Here is an 8111-nt window from a genome sequence, read left to right on the forward strand (position 1 = left end):
GACAGGATTATCTTACAGATTTTAACTGGTAATTGCACTACCGAATAGAATCAGGCACAATATGGCCTTAGCAGCCCTTGTGCCATTAAACAACATACCAACCAACCAACAATGTCACAACATAACATTTCCCAAAACTACCAATTAATTCTAGACATAGATATTGCTCACTACATAGAGGTTGAATTTTTGTTACCACAATATCCCTATCTCTAACAATAATTGCTGTCATAGGGCATTTTCCTTCACTTATTACCCTATAACTCAAGGGATAACCTCTAACTTGACTCTGCACTGAATACAGCTCCTGCAAGAGAGCCACCGCCACATCTTCTTGTTCCATATATTTATTTATTTCGGAAGCAACCGCCTTTGCTCTTTGGGCATTAATTTGAAAAATTTTAATTCGTCTACTCATATCTTATCTTCTTTTTATATAGCTCCAAAGCCCTTTGATATTCCGAGCACTTCTTATCCACGGCAGCATGGGCAGCATCTATACCTTTCTTTTTACAATTACAACATATAGGCTCTTTATTTCGATTGGGACAATTTTTATAAGAATGATTAACTTCAGCACAGTGACCACACACTATCTCCCTTTTACAATACTTAGCGATATGTCCATACAGTAAACATTTGTAACATTGAGTTACTGTATAAATTTCCTTAAATTTATAAGCGGACCATCTAATAAATAACCTTGATTTATTACAAATTAAACTCCACAAGTATGGTGCAACTTCTATTACCTAGTTATTCATTTGTGTAACTTTATTTTTATTCATTGTTAGAATTTCAATTCCTTCTTGTACTTTCTTTTCATTAACATTATATTCCTTAAAATTCTTCTGCCAGATTTGCTTCATTAATTCTTCCTTTTGCACATCTTGTTCCACATCGAAAATCACTATCTTCGGACTCACAGGCTTTGGTATACTCGTTTGCAAACCTAATTCTTGCAACTTGGAACATGCCTTGATTTTTACCAAGTCATCAGCTGTCTCTGCCTCAATCAACACCCCACGATCTCTTATCGCTCTTATATTTCTAACTTTTACCGTTGAAAGCATAGGTCTTACTTCCTTAAGGATATCCAACTTAACTTCCTCACTTGTTTTATATTTATCACTTACAGTTTTTATTAACATAACTTTGGAAGTTTTCCTTTCACTTTCTTTTTGGACTTTTGTCACTGATGCATATGTCTTTTCATGTTTATCTTCTTTTCTCTTTAATCTATCTCTCAATACTTCATTTTCAACATAAACTTCCAATGCTTTCTTTTCAACTATATCCCACATATCCATAATCATATATATAGTTGTCGTAGGAACTTTACTATTGGTATCCCACAATAAAGCCATTAACATATTCCTGGTATCATACACATAATCAAAACCTTCCTTGCTTGATTTTCCAACGGTATTTTCTTCCTTCCTTTTCCTTTTCTTACTTCTTCCTTTACTATAATTACCACCATCTGAGCAATTATCAGTCCTATCACCTTTACTTTTCTTTTTCTTGGAGCCTTTATGAGAACCTTGTGTGATACTTAACTGAGGCACAGACTTAACCGGTGTCCTTTGCAAAGCATTTCCAGAAAAGATTCCAATATCAAGTTCAATTAAATCCTGAGCTTGAGACAACACTTCCTTTGAAATTTCTTTTCTTTCTTCTTCTGGGACTCCACTCGATACTGTCATCAACTCTTCATTCAGAATTTCTTCTGAAGAAGACATTTTGTATAATTATAAAAACAACTATTTACAATAAAAGTTGAGAAACCAACAATGGTAATCAACAACTATATACAAAGATATACTGTAAGGGACCAGGGAGCACTCAATCCCAACGCAACTTAAATAGAAAGTTAAAACTTGTATTAGGAAATCTATCCTTAATACTTTAAAAACAGCTCTACCCAAGTCTAACGAGTAGAGGCCCCAGAAGCCTTTAACAAAAACGCTAGAATTATTGTAAGGGCACAAGTGCACCTCAACAATTATTAATTTGGAGGGCACGGAAATGCTCCTCAACAAGTTCAATTTTTAACTTTAAGAGCACAGAAATGCTCAAAAACACCCAAGAGAGGAAATATATACCCCCCTCTTGAGATCAAAAATTAACAAAACACGCCTCCTCCTATCTACAGTTATGCTCAGTTTAGCCAGGTTTCCCCCCTACCTGCCCACCCCGGACCACTTGGAGGTATGAGCAGCAAGCTAGCCTTCGGCCACAAGCAAAAGAAGAGTCAGCAACTCCTGTGTATCTCACAGAATTGGCACTTACTTATCAGCAAGTAAAACTCATTCAATTGCCCCAGCTTTGCCTCCGGGGCTAGAGTCCTGTGTCGCCCCGACACAGGACTCTACGCCTCAGCTAGGCGAAAGAACATCGGCACTGGACCTTGGATGATTGGAGACGGGTCTCCTGGTCCGATGAGTCCCGTTCCCAGTTATTTCGAGCGGACGGAAGGGTGCGTATCTGGCGGAAACCGCACGAAGCTATGCACCCGTCATGTCAACAAAGAACTGTTCAGGCAGGTGGACTGTCGGTAATAGTCTGGGGTGTGTTCAACTGGCACACGTCGGGACCTCTGGTACGTCTAGACGCATCTCTGAACAGCCCAAGTTACGTGTCCATCCTTGCACACCATCTGTGCATCCCTTCATGTCGCATGCACCCTTGATGACCGGGCTAGCCGGATGGGTAAGTGTCTGCCTGGCAACCCAAAGGTCGCGGGTTCGAATCCCGCCTCGGGCTTGGATCAGAGTAGTGCAAAAACCTTGGTAGGTGCATTATGGCCACAGAAGCCGATGCGCCAACAACTAACAAAAAAAAAAAAAAAAAATCATGCACCCACAGGGCAATGGACTCTTCTACCAGGAAAATGCGCCTCCCCACAGAGCCGTGCTGACTAGAACATGGTTCGAAGAGCATTCCGCAGATTTTACCACCATGGAACTGCCTCCCCATTCATCGGACTTAAACCCTGTGGGAGCATCTTTGGGATGCTGTGGAAAGGTCGGTCCGTTCGAGCTTTGGATTCCCCACCCAGGAATGCGACGGAATTATGGACAGCGGTGCAGCAAGCATGGATGTAAATACCTGTGGAATGCTTTCGTGAACTAGTGACTCAATGCCTCGCCGTATGACTGCCCTTATCCTGGCAAAAAGTGGGCCTACCCGTTACTAGGTAGGTATCCCATGGTTTCTGTCCACTCAGTATATAGTAACAATGATATTACTGCATATGGATACAAGCATTTTATTGTATTGTTGAATAAATGAATATTTAGAAAACAGTTAATTAATGTAAGCAGTGCGCTTACATCAACTTTTTTCTTTATATAAAAAAAAAAAAAAAAAGAAAAAAAGTCGACCCATCGACATAAAAATTTGTTAAAAACGTGCCTAAAGTATTCTAATTAAGCATCGAAATAGATCAGAGCTCCTGTTCCAAATTAATAGCAGTATTTCTGTAGGAAAACTAGGGACGGAATGCTATGAAATCGAAATTGAACTTAGAATCATCCCAAAGCCAACGGAATATACGATCGGCACACCCGATCCGTGCGAACAGATAATGGCCGCAATTCGCCAGGCATTGATTCCACTAGATATCTAAAGATGTCCGTAAAGATCTACGGCCATGCTGCTTTCAAGGTTTTCCACGATGTCAGAATAAATGACGGCTGCGTGTTCATACGCATCACTTTCCATTCCAAAATATCCCACAGGTGTTCAAATGGATTGAGGCTGGCGAATTTGAAAGCCAACCTTGATGGGTGGTACCTTCACTATGTTCCTCGAACCACTCGTGCACAATGCCGGCCCCATGACACGGCATATTATCGTCCTGGAAGATCCCGTCCAGGAAAACATGCAACATGGCAGGGTGCACATGGTCTCCTAAGAGCTGCCAGTAGACCTCACCAGTGAAACGTTGCTCCACATATTGTATTGCGATGTCAACTATAGCACAATGACCTGCCATTGAGCCCATACAACGTGCTGCACCCTTTATTTACCATGAACATCCACTTTGAGTAATCTTTTACAATTCTGTTGGTGGGAGGTGGTTTTATCCCTTTGACACCATTCTTTGTACACGTTAACCTAGGATTCCATGCGCACCAGGGGTTCTAGTTCTTGCCAGAAAAATATGCCTCCTATTAAGCAACCATCGCCACTTGCCTGGATAGTGGGCACAATGTGTCCATGGACTCGTGTTACACAACTATTATATTAGAGCCACCCGGTATTTTCTTACATATACCCATACATGTATTATGTCTAAATTGCGTGTGTTCTCTGATCGATTTTCCTGCTTTGCTGGACGAAAAACTCCCAGTTTCTGGGGGGAAAAAACCTTGCTATCTACGCCTGAGACCGATTAACTCAGCCACGGATTGAAAAAAAAAAAAAGCCCATTAAAGTTCCTCGCGTCATCGATGGGATTTTAACCATGGCCTTTTCCACCCGGTGTGAGGACGGTGACGATACCATTGTGGTCTACCTGCGCAGACGTCGTGTTGTACAGGTATTTAGACTCGTCCTCCAGCACTCATTTCATTTCCAGTCCTCCACTGTCCAAGCAGCGTGTTGTTAACACTACAACATTCGCAGTCGATGATAAACAGCGGTGAAACCCCATACGTCTGAGTGTGCGGCGATTTGTCATTTGGGATATTATTCTTGCATTCCCCATGTTGTATTGTGATGCCAACTGTTGCCCAATGACCTGCCGTTGAGGCATCGTCATTGTGCAAAGTTGCAACTTCTTCGTTTACTACGAACATCCACCTTGCGTAATTCTTTAGTTCTGTCGGTGGGAGATGGTTTGAGCCTTTCTGCTTGGTGATTCCCTTGTACTTGGCTCTCTCTCTCTTGCTTTCAGTCGATTATTTATTTATTTATTTTTATTTTTTGGCTGGTGCAGCATAAGCCTCAGGCTTCCTTGCACCATATGGCTAATGATAATAATAACATACATACTGTACATATGTAATAATCTACGCCTGAGACCGACTATCTTGGCCACGTATACGAAAGCATGTGTACACACAATAATTACTGTAATGTGTACAATAATTATTGTATGTAATTTACAAATTAATATTACACAGTACAATCAATTCAAAATGCATACAGTCTTCCCTTTCATGTTTAATCCCTATTGTTATTATGATTTAGATTACATTACATTATATTGGATTAGTAGAATTATATTAAATTCAAACTTTTCTTTATACGTTTACTGATTTTATGAACTATCATTATAATGACAGTTTTCCCTTTCCCATTGGGTCGCTATAAAGAGCTTTGATTTTATATGATGAAGCATGTGTTTTCAAGACAAAATATAGATCGACGTATATATGTGCCACGACTTTGGCCTATTTTATACCTACATATTTTTAAACACATGCATGCGCGTGTGCAAGGAAGGAATATCACAAAACAGTTAAGTCCTTGGGTATGAAAGTCTAAATAATATACGCTATTGTTTAAATACAATCTTAATTAAAAATAAACTAAATTTATTTTTATGGATTTTACAAAAAGTTTTTTTTTTTTTTTTTTTTTTGGTTAGCTGCGCTCCATTAGAATATTCAGGTTGCAAAAGCCATTATTTCTACTTTACGTTATTAAATATTGTTTCTTTAAAATCATTTAAATAAATTCGTATAAAATGCAACTTTTGTTTTCTTAAATATTATCACATAAATTCCATTCGATTCATAGTAGGCTTATTTTTATTATTCTTGCTCCTGCCATACATTCATACCTGCTGATGATTTAGAAATGTACTTACCGAGGAAAGCCTGCTGTTGTATCTGCTAAGGTACATATTAGACACTTCTCTCACTCACCCACTCTTTAATCTAGAACCATCTGTCTTCTAACTGGTGTGTACTTATCTTAGAAGAGAATTTTATGTTTCACGGAGGATAAATTTTATGGCTTGTAACAAAGCTTATCTTTCTCAGAATTCAGAGGGTTAAATCACAAACTCACTGTGGCGATCTTACTGCAACAGGATTTCTCAGACAGCTTAATCTATTTCCTACTATAATGCGAGTGAAGTATGACAATGCACAAATATTTTATCTTATTTCGTTTCACTTCAAGTAAGATATCGTTAGCACTTTGTTTACATTAAACTCGTGACCAACTTTTCAAAAAAGTGCTAATGCTATTTTCCACATTCAAATAAAGAAATAAAATGCACAAAAACTGTTTCTACCTCCTACAAGTTCTCGCTTTGTGCAATTGCATTTTTTGCATCCTAAGTTGCGCAAATCTGCTTCTGAAGTTTTCATTTAAAATGGACAGATTCCATGTTTACTAAAAAATATATATAGGGACGTTACAAAAACTTCGGTTTTTGCATTCTTCGAATTCAATTTTCTGTACTTTAAATGTACCCTACATTTAGAGTACAGAAATTTGATAAGTGGTTTGCGTTTTATAGCAAGACTGAATTTTCTTGAATTTCTCATTTTGTTAAATACATGTAACTTCATATGCTGTACTTGTAATATGAAGTTTATTTGTTAAATTAAGACTTGCCATGTTGAGAAATAGGGGTTGAGGATTTGGTTCACTTCCCCTAATATTGCCATTTACCAAAGGCTGCATGTCTTTTAATATGCTTCATGTTGATTTATTCATTTGCCACCCACAGAGTACGCAAGCTGCGGTACCAAGGTAAAATCCACATACAGCGATTTATGATGTGAGAACATTAGAGAAAAACTGCTAACGTAGCCGAGTGGTCAGCGCGAGGGTGCAGAAGTACACGTGCCTTTAGTGACCGGAGTTCAAGTCCGAGACTGCTAAATACGGTGCTGTTTCTTGTATTATCTCTACCTTGTGAATTCTGCTGGGTTATACTCTAGTTATGGGTACATCTCCGTACTTCGGTGAGAAAGAGTGAAAGAAGGCGATCCTGGCCATGGCCAACGATCGTTTTTTGCTTGAATCCCTCCCGAAGTCACGTAAAAACACTAACCTTTTTTCACTAAACAAAAACGACTACTTGAATACAAAGAAAACTCGCCTCAATCACCGAATTCAATCGGACAATCACTCCGTTCTTCGGCTATGCCCGTGACAAGATGTACCCATAAAATGGATATAGCCTCCTCTGACTGTGTGGTTGTCCCGAAGTATAAGCTGAAAATTTATTTATTTTATTTTAAAGAACACCATTTGCAGACGAATTTTCATGATGATTCTCAATGGAGATTCACCATTGTAATAAATCGATTCCCAGTGGACGGATTTTCATGAAATTTTATATTTAAGAAATACAGGAATGCCATAATATTATAGCTGCAGCTCAGGCTATTATTTGTTTCCAGCGCCGAATGGATAAATGAAGGGGCAGTATGGCGAATACGCAGTAAAGAAATGTTCTTAATTTGCGCATATGTGCGGTTGCTTTTTAATAAGCCCGTCTTTTTTTTTTTTTTTTTCATTTACTAAATATATCAATAATGAATTACTTCCTTTCGCTTATTATAAAATGACACTAGAAACGCAAAATACATATTACATTTCAATAGTTATTAAAATCCAGCGGAAATAAGTATGATACATCACAAAAGATGATGACTGTATACTACCATCTAAGGTAGGTGTTCCGTATTTGTTTATTTTACTTTAAATCGCAGAAGATAAGTGAAATACGTGCAACATTTTAATTTTTATTAAAAATGAAGGAGGAATAAGTAAAACATTACAAAAGGTTGATTGTTTATTACTTTGTGAGGTGTGTGCAATGATGTGAAAACAATTTAATAATATATTTATTTTTCACTTCTTAATTTCAGAAAAATAAAAATCTAACGATATTAACTAACCTGTACATGAATTAGCTTGCTTATTATTATTACAATTGAAGTAATAGTAGTACTATTACTACTACTAGTAATAATATTGCTTCCTTGCATCATTTGCTAGTACTACCAGCTGCAAGGAAGCAAGCTTATACACCATCAGTAAAAAACAAAAAAATACACTCGTCACCTAATCTCTAATAATATGTCTAATTCTTCCTTAAATTTATTCAAACTATCCACTCCCACAACACCACAGGG

The sequence above is a fragment of the Mastigoproctus giganteus genome, chromosome 9 (assembly GCF_048544385.1).
Source record: "Mastigoproctus giganteus isolate SK-2022 chromosome 9, ASM4854438v1, whole genome shotgun sequence".
In the NCBI taxonomy this organism is placed as follows: Eukaryota; Metazoa; Arthropoda; class Arachnida; order Uropygi; family Thelyphonidae; genus Mastigoproctus; species Mastigoproctus giganteus.